The sequence below is a fragment of the Apodemus sylvaticus genome, chromosome 7 (genome assembly GCF_947179515.1).
Source record: "Apodemus sylvaticus chromosome 7, mApoSyl1.1, whole genome shotgun sequence".
In the NCBI taxonomy this organism is placed as follows: Eukaryota; Metazoa; Chordata; class Mammalia; order Rodentia; family Muridae; genus Apodemus; species Apodemus sylvaticus.
Window position 1 is genome coordinate 49,417,479 of NC_067478.1, and position 17,964 is coordinate 49,435,442.

A 17,964-nucleotide genomic window follows, 5' to 3' on the forward strand; every position below is an offset into this window, starting at 1 on the left:
ATTGAAATGATTCTAAGCAATTTGCTAATATTTTCTCCAAAAAATGTGGAAAACACATGTACATTAACTTCTGAGTTTTCTAAATTTAGGGGAAATTATTCACATAGTTTTCAGAAATACAACAAATTCCTAGGGCACGTGTGCTCACTGTTAAGATACTTTATGCATACTCTGCACTGAGATAATATTTTATAATCTGTGAGGAGGGGCTGAGGCCAAACCTTCCACAGATATGACTTATTTTTCTGACTTATTTTAGATGTATCATTTAAAAAAACAAAAAATCAAAAGCAATTGCAAAGACAAAGTTACCTCTACTTCGAAGGAACATTTCCTAAGTGGGGGAGTATTCAGAGAGCCAGTATATGGGTACACTGTAATCATACTTCTTTATAAAAGTAACATTTATTTATTTATTTATCTTTGGTTAAGCCAAGTTGAGCAAATGTTAAGATTTTCTTTTTGTTCAGCTCCAGCTTTAACTCAGAATTTCCCCCTGGGGAATTTAATGTGCGTCACAGATATGCAGTCATTGGGTGTTAGTTATATGTTTTTTTGTCTGGTGTGGGCTAAAGTGTATCTTCACAAATTCTTATGCTGAATTCTTAATCATAAAATACTATATTTGGAAATAGGCCTTTAAAGACTTAGTGAGGTTGCTTGAGATCACAAAAACAAAACAAGCCCCTCCTGTGACAGGATTAGTGTCCTTAAAAGAATATGGAAAAGCACTGGAAACTGCAGTGCCCATGTTTAGGGATGAAAGGCCATGCTTGATTAGTCAGAAAATGACTGTTTCAAAGCAGGAATAAACACCCAGCAACCTGCAATCTCTCTCCTCTCCCTCTCTCCCTCCCTCCCTCCCTCCCTCCCTCCCTCCCTCCCTCCCTCCCTCCCTCCTTCCCCCCTAACCTGTCTGTATCTGTCTATGTCTATGGATATATCTATAGATATTTATAGTGCAGTATATTGCTCAATGGACATGATGAACTGAATGCTATTGGGATAAATCAAGCACAGAAGAAAACGATGCAGTTATGAGTCTTGATAAACAGAGGTGAGGCATGAACCTGTTGTCATAGAACACGGCATCCTGTTTTGCATTGAGAAAATTTTGTGTAAGTAGAAGGACAGTGATCTAAAATAAAGACTAAGAATGTATTAACAAATATACAAACTTGCGGCACCATCATTTACTGTTATTGTCAAATTTTCTCTTCTGCGCACAACTATATTAACTTCATTTAATGAATGCACATAGATAGTGTACCTTGCATTATGTATCTTGCTGCATGATGTCATTGCTAAAATGTTAATAGTGTTTAACACTATTAACATATTTAAAATATTAGTGTACAACTGTTTAATAGTGAAAATTATTTATAATTTTAAAATAAGTGCCATTTGATTAATCTAAACATTCTTTTTGGTGAGTAAGAACTACCCCAAAAGGTGCGACATGGCTTCAGTAGTGACAGGCTGTCATCTGATGCTGATACACCTTCTCTAGGAGCTCACCGCAGCTGGCTGGCCACTGCTCCCCAGTAACCATGTGCGACTGAAAGTCACTCATCAAAAATGGAGACATGTTGGAAGAGATGTAACAGGACTCGATGGAGTATGCTACTCAGACATAGAAGTACATCATAGAAAAAGATTTTGCAGCCATATTAAGAAGGAGTTTGACAAGAAGTACAACCCCACTTAGCACTGCATTGTGGAGCAGAACTTCAGGAGCTACATGACACACAAAACCAAACACTTCATCTACTTCTATCTGGGTCAGGTGGCCATTCGTCTGTTCAAGTCTGGTTACAAGCATGGTCTGCGCCAAACACCCAGTGATCCATCCAAAAAGAAGGACTGCATCCTGAGGTCCTAATACCAGAGACTGCGTCTTCAGCCTTGCTAAGGGAACATTCTGTTTGAATCTGTGGTGTTTTGTACAGGGCATCATTCTCTGTACAAGTTTGTGGTTATAAAATTAATAAAACAGCTTACATTTGTGTTTATTTTCTAGTCTATACTTCTGTGCCTCATTTATTCTCCCTTAGGTCACTTCTTTAAAAAGGAATCTGTTGGAGATGAAAAGAAAATGAACTGTCCCAAAGTAGGCATTTAAATAAAATTTTATACTGTCATGTCTTTAAATCTGTCAATAATCAAAAAGAAGTTATAATTTCTTACCATGAGAAAGGCCATCAGGAAGAATCCTGTACATTTTTTCTAATTAGGAAAGTAGCTCAAAATACATAGTATTGACTTACTGAAGAGTACAGCTGAGAGCCCTTCCTTTGAGATCTCTGTGGTTGCCACTAGATCACACACATGTCCTAATCCTCCTGTGGGCGTGGGACTTACAAGCAATTTGGACTGTTTGTTCACACATGGTTTAAAGAGCTACAAGGACACAGACCAAAGTGGCTCCAGACCACAGGTATTTGGTGATCAGTTAAAACAGATTTACCAATGGGTATTTCTCAATTTCTTTTTGTTTTTCCAGAGCAACTGTTTGCTTCTATGTGCCCAATAACATTTAGCTTACTAATTTGTCCTTTTGGGGAGATCACTATGTTAGCCACCGTGAAGAATTATAAAGGCAATCAGATTTCCAAATTTCATATTGAAGACATGCACACATTTTCAGAAAACCTTCCACAAACTCTACTGAGTGAACGAGGAAGAATAGAGAAAGAGTGGCTGACAAAGGAAATATCTCAATAAAATGGGAAGAGGGAAATAGGTGTGTAACTATGAGGTAGGAGACTACCTGTACTTTATTCTAGTAAGGTTTTAGGACAAGTATGGATTTTTTTTTTTTACTGTAACTCTATGATTTTAGTAATATATTAATTCAATTTTTAATCACGAAACCTGACTTTTACCTTCCAAAAGGGTCAGTTAAATGAAAAGCACATACTTTCCTAGTTATCCTTTTTTCAGTCACAAGAGTTTGGATTTGAATCTACCCAAGTGGGTCACCGAGTCTACTCAGAGTAAAGTTTCTGTACTTTCCCAGAAACCATCAGAGTTTAAAACTGACCACCTCCCTCTACAGTCTTTGTCTACACTGCTTCCATGCTTCCTTAAATCTACTAGTCTGTGAGACCTCTCTTGTAAATTCTTACAGAACAGTGTTGAGTAGCAGCTGACTCTTCTGAGAAAGCAGTGATTGTTTATTCTGCAATGATGATTGTTGTTGGAAGTAGAGGAATCTGATGGTGTGTGTGTGTGTGTGTGTGTGTGTGTGTGTGTTGGTATTTGTGGTGGTTTCTTGTGAGGAGGATTTTATGTCTTCTTTCTCTCCTGCTCCACACAATCTTGCAATCATATCTTCTTACTGAAACACATCTCAAAGAAGCAATGGTCAGAGTTTACAATGTATGGTTACAATTCACATTTGTTGAAAAATAGGATAAACTATCCCAAGTGCACCATTTCTGCTCAGCACAAAACATTAAAAGCACTGTTTCTATGTATATTGGTTTAAAACAAGTACTTCAAGTGAATTGTTTTGGTCAGCACTGAGGTTAAAGAGCTCATCATGTTCTGATTGGTTTCTTCTGTCTAGGGTTCCATAAAGAAGTATCTGCCATACTCAATTACTCTCCTCTTTCCACACCTCCTACCAATGATGTGAATACTTGGAATCTTGATGAAGTTTCAAATCACGAATCTTCTACTTACCAAAAATGTCCTCACTGCAAAATAGGATGTTGTGTCCCCATATCTGACAATTTAAATCATTTGACGTGTTTATTGATTCATAACCTATTTGATAAGATAAAATCATTTTAGTAGGTTTTTTTTGGGGGGGGAGTGTTAAAAGATATTCTAGACTTATTTTCTATTTTGATTGCATCCATGCTAGACCAGCTGCATATTCAAGTAACTAGATACTGCTCTAATAAGATACTTAGAAAACATATTAAAAAGAATGAGAAGAATATTAAACAAAGAGAATAAAAGAAATTAGAAAACGTAAAAGCTAAAATTAAATTGAGAAATAGAGAAATGATGGGACTAAAGCCAATTCTTTGGCATAATTATCCATTTGTTTTTTGAAATTATTTATAGGAAACATTTTGTCAAAGTGTCAGCACAATAAACTCCTAGGTTTATCGAAATAAAAGTAAGGGTGCACAAGTACACAAAATTAAAAAATGACAAGATGAAAATCATCAAAATGAATGCATATTGTAGTGATTAAGGCAACTTTTACAATCTGTGAAAATTAATGAGAAATCACAGATTAAATAGATTTTCTGGAAAATATAATTTACCAAAAATCAATCACAGTTAAGTAAGATTTATAAAGACCAATTACTATATAAAACAGAGAGAATGATTTCTCACCATCCCCATCAGAGAAATGGAATTACAGTAAAAATGGTAAACATAGGAGTCAACATTGACACCTGTGAGATATACAGTATATACATTATGCTGCAACTTATATTTTTGATTTAACTATGGCTGCCATATATTCTATAGATTAGAATGTACACATTTGTAATATAATTACTATTACTAGTGCTAATTATTTTCTTTTCATTTCACTTATTCTGTGGATACGTATGTGGAACTGTGTGTGTGTGTGTGTGTGTGTGTGTGTGTGTGTATGTGTTTGTTCATGTTTTTCATCTTAGTTAAAAAACTTAGTTTTTAAGATTATAATACACCATTTCATTACTTCCATTTTCTAGAAGTAATTCCCTGTTCCATTTTCTCCCTCCAATCCTTCCCATATGCCTTTCATTTCTGTATTTTGTTTCTTGAGACACAGGCTCTCACTGACTTGGCTAGATTGCTAGTGAGCAAATCCCAGTCTTTCCTGTCTCTGTCTCCCTAGTACTGAGCTTACAAGCCTGTGCCTCTGTTTCTGTCTTTGCATGTGGATGATGGGCCTCAGGCTTGGACTATAAGCACTCCATCCACTAAGCCATCACCATAACCAGCTCTTTCCTTTATTGTTAAATTGGTCTAAGTTCATATTTACTGAATAAACGTGGCAACTCATTTAATCTTTCTTATATTGCTGACTGTGCCAGTTGCTTTCTGGTTTTTGCTTCTGAAATAAATGCTTGGTTAAATATCCTTACATACAGACCCTTGGAGGCCATAGATACTTATTCTAGAAGACTCAGAAATAACTCCAGATGAGAAATATAAAAGTCTTTCTAGAAATGCTACAATGTGCAACTGAGTGCAAAATTGTTCTTAGCTTCTAAACTTATGCATCAGAAAGAGGTGACCCAAATGACTATGATCACCTTTCTCTAAACTTTCTAATAAACATTCTAAGTTCAATAATGCAACTGATGTGCTTCCCTGGAGCCATTCTTTCAGGAAGGCATTTTACATATGGAGAAACAGTAAATACCATATTTCCAAAGAAGCAGAATATCAGTCATGTGCAACATTCTTCAATAATTTTAGCCCATTAACTTCAAACAGAGAACAAAAACACTTCAGGATACTTTTAGTCCATGAGAAGTATATTTTAAAATGGAACTATTGAGTCATGTTATAAATGCAGCTTTATTAGTCATTTGACTACCTGACTAGCATTACAAAATTACTATCTTCTATTATTTACTATTATTATTATTATTATTATTATTATTATTATTTGGGATTTGTTAAATAGTGCAATCTCATGGCACAAAGAATTTGTTTTACTATAGTATTAACATTCACATTGATATTAGAAATTTTGTTTTGATTTGATAATTGGAATAGTGTGTGAAGTCCTATTTGACTCAGGAATTCTTAATAGCTGCATGTTTGGATTTATGCATACATACATATACTCTTAGTTTGCACATATGTATGTACTTCTGTGTTCATTATTGTTCAGACATGTAGGGGAAAATATGCCATGTTGTTCATTTAAAGCTCATCTCTGATGTGACAGCAGTCACATAATGTTTTACTGGAATGTTCTATCTCCTTGCATAAATAAAAGTGAGCAAAGAGTTGCAGTGTAAGTGCTGTATTAATGTAGGGGAAATGGCGGCATTTGAACTATACCTTGTATGCTGCCTAGGATTCACTGGGAACTGCCTTACTGTGTAGTTAAGCAGGAATTGATGGCTCTTGACAGTAGGAGATGGGTACTACTATCTTCTTCCAGAATCTGCAGCAGATAATGCTGATGTACCTTGCTTATGAAGGATAAGTCATATGCTCTCTACTGACTCAGTTTCCCTTTAGTTCCTCTCAGACCTGCCACAAACTTTGTGTAGTTTTGCAGGCAGTATGAGTCCTTGGAAGCTCTGTTGACTCTTCTGTCAGAACATGCACGCCATTCAGGAAGTGAAGGAGATTCAGGAATGTCTACAGATTTCCTCCAGAGCTGGTCAGTTCTCCTTGATAGTTTGGCATATGTTGGAACTTGGCTGTTTTCACAGCGCTTCTTGAAAGCCAGACTGTGCAGCTGAACACGCATTCCTACTCTCCGTTCTTCCTCTGTTTCAGTGATTTAACACACCCAGACATGGGAAATCAGAGGGCTCACTGTATCACTACTGGGTATCCATTCCCTCTCTTCATTCATGATAAATCAGTTTGCAATGATCAGGAATACTGACAAAAGGGGGGGCACAACACAAACTGCATTTTTATTGTGATACATTGCATTTGCATGAATAATATAAAGGGTTATGACCACTCAATGCCCTTTTATTTTCTCTTATCAAAAAATAAATCTAGGACAGGATTATAACCCAATGGTAGATGGCTTGCCTAGAAAGTATGAGGCCAGAAATTTGATCCAAACACCGAAAAGTTGGTGAATGAGTGAATGAGGATGAATGAACAAATTTGATATGAAGCCAGTGAGAAGGAAATAGTAGCTCTATTTATTCATATATGTCTCTGGGACTCAGTGAAAATGAACAACAGTGCCTATGTTAATCATTAATTGCCAAAGCTAAATGACCTTGATTTTTATTAAATGTAATAGTTAATTATAATGCTCAGTATAAATCTCACACTTTGTATTGACTATATATAATATAAAGACAAAGCTGATCAAATTTGAATTCCTACAAGTCCAAACATTTGGATGCAAAAGCGTCACTTTACCAGCCAGAAGTTTCAAAAGATCTAAACTGTCAACACTGTGTTAAAAAACCAGATGACTGAATTTTGTAAGATTTATTTAAAGACTTTTACATAATACACCCTCAAAATTTTTCCCAGGCCCCCAGAACTAAATACTGAAATCCTTCACGGAAGAATTCTCTCAAAATGGGGTCCATACAAATGAAAACCTTTTATTTCACGGCTTGCACTCTCAAATCATCAAGTTTACTCACATCTTGTAACATTTAAACAAGAATGTGGCTGGTGCCTCACAGAAAACAGAGGCACCAAGTGAATGCTGAAAAATCTGGGGTCTGTCACTGAACTGTGCCCCCACAACAGAACCCCACACCAAGCCCTTGAAAGCCTCATCACCTACTGCTTAGTGGGTCTCCCTACTAGCTTGGTAGTTTCAAGACACAGAGGTATGAAGCCTAGAAAACAAGAAAAGGAAACAAAGTAACCATTTACAGCAAAATGATGAAAATATCTGAAAAATGATTATTTATAGGAACTTTGTTTTCTTTATTTTAGTGCTAATAATCACTCTTCACTTGTTCTGTGTTTTGGGCCATATCATTCTTCATTAGCCATATGTGTTGGGATAACTTTTCACAAGCTATGTATGTTAGCACAAAGTTCATATAAATAATCATTTTTTCACAAGCTATGCATGTTGGTATAACCAAAGACATGAGTGGAAACATTAGGGGGTTGGGCCATTTTCAATTATTTTATTTTGGAAATTGAATTCAAAATATATGAAAATCCCAGGAGAAAATATATTGAGAGGGAAGTAAAGATGTATATAGAAGCCAGGAAAAATCAGAGAATTGCTAGAATGATCACTAACTTATGAAGTCATGATTATAACCACCTTTAGACCATATTGAAATATTCAAATTGGAGTGTTTTAAGATTCTAAAGCTATGAGGTATTGATGTCATAACATATTGTGCTCTGCAAAAATTACACGCAACAGTCTAGGGTGTTTTCTTAAAATTTCTACATCTGTGACCAGAAAATAAACTTGACTTTAAGGACTTGCTTTTAGAATAGAAGAAAGTTATGCCAGAATAGAATGGGTTTATAGATACACAGATAAGTTTTGATAACACTTTAACTATGGGAACATCAGCTAGAATTGATCTTCAGATACCTTATGCAACAATCCTCTTCTCTCTGCTTATGCTAATTCACTGATCATGTGCTTTGATATACAAACGATTCACACTATTTTCATGGCTGTCTGCCAGCTGATTATCTACACGCTGTAAGTAAGGCAGCTGCATCACTGATAACTTAAAAATTCTTGTAAACTTAATCATTTAGGTTTTCTTGGCCTCGCTTACCCATCCAAAATAGAGAGTTGGATGCTATGACCTCTGGGATTTCTTACAGGTTCCATTCTTACAATCTATATATGGCAATCTGTGAGTAGAAACAAAAATCTCCCAAAATTCAGTCTGCTAATGATAAGAATAAAAGATGATGAGTAGTGTAAAGTCAAGAGTCCTCTCCACCCTGGTCATGAATGGGAAATTAATGCTGACAAGTTCCAATCAGGTAGGGACTACCTGGAAGGTCTGAAGGCAAGATGTTTCTATTTTTAACATATGCTAAATGCTATTTGAAGGATTACGTGTTATTTAATAATATTGCTCCTTGCCTAATTTATATTCTTAGACTACAAATTAAATCCCCACTGTTGCTAAGCTTAAAAAGAAAAATAGATTAGTAGGGCTTATTTCATGGCAACAATTATCAAGCTAACCATTTTCCCCCTTCCAAAACAAAACTTCTACAAATCCAAATATAACAAATTGAGTTTACATTCAGTAGAGAATAAAGGCTGGGCTGGGAAGAGGCACTTAGCTGGAATACAGAGTGTGATTAAGTTCCAGCAGAGAGAAGCAGAAATCATTCTGCGAATTACCTGTGCCAGCAAATGCTATTTAAGTTGAGAATAAGATTAAAGTGATTTTTCTAAAATGATAGACAGTTTAAATGAGGAACGAGAGCATGAAAACCGAGATAATGGGCAGTTATAATAATTTCAGATAAAGTATATTTCAGGATAGGATAAAGAGAATATGTTACTTAAATACAAAGGAGTTCTTTCTCCAAGAAGCTGTGGTATTATACATACAAACATTCTTAAAAATGCAGCCTTGGGATGATGTTAAAATAGAGATATGCAAGAATAAATGGAGAAGTCTACTCTTCCAGCTGGACATTGATGGAACAAACAGATAAAAAACTGGCTATCTAAGACAGGGAAGGTGTAGTCAGCTATGTTGAACAGGCCATGCACTTGCCATAGCCGTTTAACACTGGTAACTCTCCTGAAGAATTTTATCATTATCTAATGAGTATATTTTGGCTCATTAGGTTGCCTTATGACTTTTCCTAACAATGTATGCATTTCTTTCTTTAAAAAAACATATTAAAATTATTTATTTATTCAATTTGCTTCCCAATATCTGTTCCCCAACTCCTTCCAAATCTTCCCCCATTCCTTCCTCTTTCCCCACATCCTCTCCAGCATCTGCTGTCCCCTGAGTTTTTTTATCTTAGCCATTCTGACTGGTGTGAAGTGGGATCTCAGTGTTGATTTGATTTACATTTCCTTGATAGCTAAGGTTGATGAACATTTCTTTAGGTGCTTTAGAGCCCTTTGAGTTTCCTCAGTTGTGAATTTCCTGTTTATCTCTGTAATCCATTTTTAATAGCGTCCCCGGCATGCAATAAGGACACATGCTCCATTATGTTCATAGTAGCCTTATTTATAATAGCCATAAACTGGAAAGAACCCAGATGTCCCTCAGTGGAGGAATGGATACAGAAAATGTGGCATATTTACACAATGGAATACTATTCAGCAATTAAAAACAATGAATTCATGAAATTTTTAGGCAAATGGTTGGAACTGGAAAATATCATCCTAAGTGGGGTAACCCAATCACAAAAGAATACACATGGAATGTAATCACTGATAAGTGGATATTAATTAGCCCAGAAGCTCTGAATACTCAAGACACAATTAGCATATCAAATGATTCCCATGAAGAAGGAAGGAGAGGGTCCTGATCCTGGAAAGGCTTGATCCAGCATTGTAGGGGAGTATCAGGACAGAGAAAAGGGAGGGGGTGATTGGGGAATGGGTGGAGAGAAGAGGGCTTATGGGACATATGGGAGAGAAGAGGGCTTAGGGGAACTGGAAAGGGGAAAGCATTTGGAATGTAAACAAAGAATATAGAAAATAAAATAATAAATAGTGTTATTTGACTCTCTGGAATCTAACTTCTTGAGTTCTTGGTATACATTGCATATTAGCCCTCTACTGGATGTAGGAATGGTAAAGATCTTTTCCTAATTTCTTGGTTGCCATTTTGTTCTATTAACAGTGTCCTTTGCCTTATAGAAGCTTTGCAGTTTTATGAGGTTCCATTTGTTGATTCTTGTTCTTAGAGCATAAGCTTGGTGTTCTATTCAGGATTTTTCCCCCTGTGCCATGTGTTCAAGATTCTTCCCCACTTTCTCCTATATTTTGCAAGATAGAAGGAGCCTAGAGAAGAAATTTTAATGAGAAGAAAGTCCAGAAACTCCCCTACCCTTCTCAATAATAATATTCATCTTATATATCCCTTGGAACAAGATTTTTGTTTCCCCTTTGCCTGAACCTGTTTTCGTTACATTAACTACTAGCTACAGAGCATCTAAGCATGCTTACTATCACACCGAGAACAGACATAATACTTATATAATACATTTTGCTTCATTTTTTTTTATTTTTTAAATGAACTTTATTATAAAAACAAGTGGAGTCTAGTTAATGCTGTTATGTGATGTTTTTATTTGGTGTTTCATGACAATAAGCAGAATTTCTTAAAGAAATTGCCTGTTTTAAGACTCTGATGAGAAAAATACAAGATGATCCAAAGACATTTCTTAATGCTGAAAAGTAAGAAGATAGTCAAAATAAAAGAGCAGAAAAGACAAATGAAAATCAACAAAATGAGAGTCTATCTAAGGATGATGGATGCTAACTGGAAAATCTTCCAGTTGGAACAATTTGAGCAAGAAACAAAGAGTGGCATTAAAATATGACTTAGCAGGAAGATATTTTCCACAAGTCCTTATTCTGCCATTTTCACTGATCCAGGGCCACTGCACATCAAAAAAGCACGGGACATATTCAACAGCTTATTTACAGTAAGAGAGATCAGAATCTGAGCATTTTTTCTATAGTGCTCACTATGTTTTAGATTCCAGAACCTTACTTCTTCTGTGGATAGGTTTGGAAAATAATGTTCAGGATTAATTCAGATGTGACTTGTTGCTGAGAAGACACTCAAGAGCACTCCAAGTTCCATTTAGTTGATAAGAAATTATAGTCATATGACTCTTGTACTTTTGCTCTTGAGAAAGTATAATAGGTATACTATTAGGTAACACTAATAGGTATACTATTAATACTAACTAATATAAAGTAGTATTATATTAATATCAATAATTAATGTTAATAGTAGTGATACTAGCAGGTTTAGATAATAGTAATAGACATACTAATAGGTAAAATAACAGTTATACCTGTCCCATTAGATTTCTTAGATCTAGCTATTTCTTTTTAAATCTGTTTTACACATTTATGATCAGATTACACTGATATTATAACACTCCCATGTAGTTTCCTTATTAGTTACAGCAATTGTCTTTGTATAGCTGAGAACTGCAAGGGTTCTGAGAACACACACACACACACACACACACACACACATACAAATACCACATACTCACAGACCCACACACAATGTAAATATTGTTTTGATCTCCTTTGTATATAAAACTTTAGCACATGATTGTGTAGATTCCTTGCAAAAATGGTTTAAAAGTGACAACTGTACTTATTGTAGAATAAGAATGTTTTGGTGAACTGGATTCAAATGCAGATTCTCTGAGTTCAATCTCAAAAATTCTTACATTGCATGTTTTATTATTAAGTGTGGTAGGGGTAGCTTTCAGAAAATTATTTGTGAAAGTAATGGACAATTTATGGAATGACCAACAACACGGCTTTCATGAAGGCTCGAAAGTTGACCAAATCCAGCCCTAGTAGTCTTTGAAATGGTTGCTCTCTCAGTGTTGGCTGTTAGGACGTTTGGCTCCTGTGCTGCCTTGGTCAACTCTTTTGCCTCCATCTGACATGCATTATCCCTTCTTTGGACAAACTGACTTTGTCCTTTGCTTCCCTAAGGCTGGCTCAAATTTCCCCTTCTACATTTAATTCTCAATATCTTATTTAGCTCACAGTAAGCAAGAGGAAGAATTAACCCAAATGCTACGTAACAGTTATTGTTGTTTAGTTTTAATTGTCATCTGTCTAACTCCTTAGATTTTTGTCTGATCTAATCCAATGCAATCTAATCCAAACCAAACCAAACCAAACCAAACCAAACCAAACCAAACCAAACCAAACCAAACTAATCTAGTCTAACTTTGACTAACTATCTCTAATCTTGTTTCTCCCGTTATGTGGAAACTCTTGCTCAGTCTCTCAGCCAAGTCTGGCCTGAGCCCACAGAGCATGGAGATTACCCAGGCCCAAAGATGGATGAAGGGGCAATAAAGAGATCACAGCCAGCTAAACTGTCTCTCTCCAATGACACTACAACAGGACAGAATTGCAAAACTCAAATGGTGACAACTACCGAATTCAGAAATCCCAGGAGAGCACAAGTGTGTAAAAGGAAAGAATTTGTGTCCTCCTCTGGACTGACTGCCTCATTTAAAGAAATTGGAATGCTTGGCATTAATGAATTCTACTTGAATTATAGTGGCAGAAAGACAAAATCTAAGTATCCCTAGTTCTTAGAGACAAGCACAAAACAACCCAAAATAATAATCCTGAGGAGTCTTAACTTTTTAGCTCAGTCTACAGTAGGCTACATCTATTCTCACCCTTAGCTCTGTATCTTCTTCAGCCTTGGTGATCTATGGTATTCTATTCTATTCTATTCTATTCTATTCTATTCTATTCTATTCTATTCTATTCTATTCTATTCTATTCTATTCTATTCTATTCTATTCTATTCTTTTCTATATGATAGAGTATTACTCTCTTTTCCAGAGGTATCCTTTTAGACACAGGGGGCACAATAAGCTAGAGCTATTTGGATTTCTGTATTGAGTGGGGCTAGAAGCATTATGTCACTTCCTATTCTGTTAGGACATTGTTTACTGATATGTCCAGGACTGCCACATAAATAACATTTGCAGATCAGCCTATCTGATCAGATTTTCCTTTTCCTTGATTATTTAGAAATTAAGTCGTAGTTTGGCCCAGTAAAGCTGCTGCAATGGCCACACCTTGATGATATGAAGGAATAACCTCAGTACATGATTTATAAAGGCAGAAATATTTCCAGATTTTTAAATTGCCTTTAGAAGAGATTGAAAAGGGGATGTAGCATTCTCAAAAGCCAGTTCTTTTAAAACATTATCTTTTGCCTCAGAGCTAAGAACCATCCTCTCTACTGCCCCTGTTAGCTGGGCTACAAATTCCTCAAAGGATTTTTCTGGTTTCTGCTTTATATTAGCAAGTCTTTTAGTATTTGTATATCTGTTAGGTTAGCATCTCCATGCTTCTAGAACTGGGGCTGATATATTTACTAGAGCTTCCATTGTCATTTTTTTGTTGATCTATTTCTTCAAACCATTCCTCTGTGCCCATAAACATTTCATGTTAGCTCTTTTACTCCCCTCTATTTTTCAGACATCTTAAATAACTCTATTTATTTATTTATTTATTTATTTATTTATTTATTTATTTAGGCTGAGTTTTTATTATACTCTGACATGTTGCTTTTTAAAAAAAAATGGATATTTTTCTTTATTTACATTTCAAATGTTTTCCTCTTTCCAGGTCTCCCCTTTGGAAACTACCTATTCCATCCCCCATCCTTCTTCATCTATGAGGGTGCTCCCTACCCACCCATACCCATCTTCCTATCTTGGCATTTTCCTACACGGGGACATTGAACACGCTCAGGACCAAGGGCCTATCTTCCCACTGATGTGCAACAAGGCCATCTTCTGCTACATATGTGCCAAGTCTTTCTATCTCTCTGTACATGTACACACACACACACACACACACACATACAAAAACACACACTCACACACACACATATCCTCCACTGTAAAAATTCATCTTTAGTGAAATAGGCTCTGGTTATTTTAAACCAATCATGAGGAGTCATAGACAATTTAAACACCAAAGGTTCCCATAAATGATCCTTATTCTCTTTGTTCTTCTCCATATTTACTGGGAAATAGCCTAACAGTTTATCCTGCTGCTGAGTTTGAAGTATACCAGCAGTAAATCTGATCGGTCCCTTTGGTTTCTTTTGACGTTTTTCAGGGGATCTTGCAGAATGACTTATATTTAAACGTTGCATGGTAGACCACTTATGTTTATGATATTTTGTTAATTTCTTTTATGAGTCAGATTCTTCCTCTGAGGTTGAATTTTTTTCTCTTCTGATTCACCACTACCCTCTCCTGAGCTACTTTTCTCAGACTTTTCTGTTGAGAAGTAAACATTATTCTTAGATCCTGATAGAAACTGTAGTAATGGAGTCCCCTCACAAGGAGGTGAATCTACTGTCTACTGAGCACAAATGGCTTTTTTGTCATCTGCCAATGCCTTCCTAAGCATATTCCAAATAGCAAACTCTGTAAGGGGCATGCCTAATCCTCTATTCTCTGTAAACTAATTTTTAATACCTAACCCTACTTTCTCCAATGTTTCCACATCCAAAGATCTTCTTGGAAACCAAGGACTGATAGTTTGTATTAAACTGAAGAAAGTCAATCAGCTGGCTATCGTTAACCTCAGTGACTTTTTCTTTAAGAGTATGCTTAATAACGTCTGTAAAAAAAACCTCTCTGTCCCTAGATTCACTTTGTCCCATCCTGATTTATGTCGGTGCTACCGGTAGTTGTTGGAATCTCTTCTGATAGCTACAAACTATTTACACTTAATAGGGTCAATACCAGATAGCAGGCCAGTGCTTAATACTAGCCATTAAACGCCTACTAAAAGCAACAGACAGCTAAGTATTTATCAATAACTTATTAGATGCCTTCTTTCAGGCAGAACATACAGATTTGATTCTTAGAGCTAAGTATTTAGCAGCAACCGATCAGGGTGCCTTCTTTCAGGTTAGGGTTAGGGTGGGACAGGACAGCTTTGCCTTCTTTTTAGGCCTGGGATTGCTTTCTTTTTTTTTTTTTAATTATATATTTTTTATTTTCTATATTCTTTGTTTACATTCCAAATGATTTCCCCTTTCCCAGTTCCCCCCTCCCCATATGTCCCATAAACCTTCTTCTCTCCATTCATTCTTCCATCACCTCTCTCCTTTTTCTCTGTCCTGATACTCCCCTCCAATGCTAGATCAAGCCTTTCTTTCAAGCAACATTTGCCTTCTCTCAGGCTACACAGATGCAGATTATTCACCTGTCCTGAACTGATTTTCACTAATCAGTGGGCTAGCTAGAGCCTAGAAAAAACTCTCATCTCTTCCAAGTTATACACAGAATTTTGGGGGCTCACTTCAAGAAGTCCCTGTTTGGGTACTTTAGGTAGTTCTGGAGAGGCCAGACAAGCCTGGGACTTCTTCTTCCTTGTCAGTTTCTCTTGAAGCAGTGGAGGGGAAAGACTTTGTCTTAGGATTTGGAGGTCAGACTTGGTCTAATGTGATTTTTAGGATTGTTATAAGTAATAAAAAGTCTACTTTACTTATCTAAATCTAAGTTACTATGCTACTGTAGCTGACCTGCTTTCTATGATCCTCTGAAGCCAGAAACTGCAGTTTCTGGTACTTAGCACATCTTCCTCAAACAGCAAGGGATTAAGTAAATAGCCTTTGTGTGATCTCAGCTCTGCTCTGCATTTCAGCCCACTAGTCAGAAGTTGCAGGAAAGAAAAGGGACACTTAGAAAAATGATTATAATCTTGGCCCTGACTGGTATGAGGTGGAATCTCGGGTTGTTTTGATTTTCATTTCCCTGATGATTAAGGATGTTGAACATTTCTTTAGGTGTTTCTCAGCCACCCAGTATTCCACAGTTCAGAATTCTTTGTTTAGCTATGTACCCCATTTTAATAGGGTTCTCTGGATCCTAACTTCTTGAGTTCTTTGTATATATTAGATATTAGCCCTCTGTTGTATATAGGATTGGTAAAGATCTTTTCCCAATCTGTTGGTTGACGTTTGGTCCTATTGACAGTGTCCTTTGCCTTACAGAAGCTTTGCAATTTTATGAGGTCCCATTTGTCAATTCTTGATTTTAGTGCATAAACTATTTGTGTTCTATTCAGGAAAATTTCCCCTGTGCCCATGTACTCTAGGTTCTTTCCCACTTTCTCTTCTATTAGATTCAGTGTATCTGGTTTTAAGTGGAGGAAAAACTCAGGGGACAGAAAATGCTGGAGAGGATGTGGAGAAAGAGGAATACTTCTCCATTGCTGGTGGGATTGCAAGCTGGGAAAACTACTCTGGCAATCAGTTTGGTGGTTCCTCAGAAAATGGATATAGCACTACCTAAGGATCCAGATATACCACTCCTGGGCATATACCCAGAAGATGCTCCAACATGTAATAAGGACACATGTTCCACTATGTTCATAGCAGTCTTATTTATAATAGCCAGAAGCTGGGAAGAACCTAGATGTCCCTCAACAGAGGAATGGATACAGAAAATGTGGCACATTTACACAATAGAGTACTACTCAGCTATTAAAAACAATGAATTCATGAAATTCTTAGGCAAATGGATGGAGCTAGAAAATATCATCCTGAGTTAGGTAATCCAATCACAAAAGAACACACATAGTATGTACTTGCTGATAAGTGGATATTAGCCCCAAAGCTTAGAATACCCAAGATACAGCTCACAGACAACATGAAACTCAAGAAGAAGGAAGACCAAAATGTAGATACTTTGATCCTTATTGGAAGGTGGATCAAAATACCTATAACTTGCAGCCAACCAATAGATTGAGCTTAGGATCCCCAATAAAGCAGCTAGAGAAAGGACCCAAGGAGCTAAAGAGGTTTGTAGCCCTGCAGGAGGAACAATAATATGTACCAACCAGTACCCTCAGAGCTCCCAGGGACTAAACCACCATTCAAAGTCTACACATGGAGGGATCCATGGCTCCAGCTATATATGTAGCAAAAGATGACCATTTCAGATATCAATGAGAGGATAGACCACAAGACCTGTGAAAGCTTGATTCCACAGAATAGGGGTATGCAAGTCAGGAAATTGGGGGTGGGGGTGAGCTTGGGGAGGGAAGATGTGATAAGGGGTTTCAGAGGGGTAAAGCAGAAAGGGGATACCATTTGAAATGTAAATAAAGCAAATATCTAAGAGAAAAGAAAATTGATTTTAGCATTTATTACTAAGTTGTAAAGTTTCCTATGAAAGCTAACTAAGGGGAAAGGCAGAAAGATCCTAAATGGGGAAGGGGAAAAATTCCCTAAGGGGGCAAAAATTCTAGTAAGGGAAAAGATTCTTACCAGAGAGGAAAAGGGAAAAATTTCTATTCTATGTGGGGAAAGACAAAAAATTCTTCCCTTTCTGCTTCTCATCTCTTTGTCCTCAGTACTTATACATCTTTCAGAACTCATGATCACACGTTACAAAGTTCATCACAAGTTTACACAGAAAATCAAATCATAAATCGAAATAGAAGTTTACAACAGTGAATGTTTACATGCATATCCATAGTTGTAATTATCTGGCTAAACATCCATCACCTGTGTTTGCTCCACAGGTTCCCTGAAGGTTTAAAAATCATAA

General features: G+C 36.5%; 1 pseudogene; it reads left to right on the forward strand.

Moving 5' to 3' along the window:
* The first annotated feature begins 1,550 nt into the window (after window positions 1–1,550).
* On the forward strand, window positions 1,551–1,882 carry LOC127689699 (dynein light chain 1, cytoplasmic-like; annotated as a pseudogene).
* The last annotated feature ends 16,082 nt before the right edge of the window (window positions 1,883–17,964 follow it).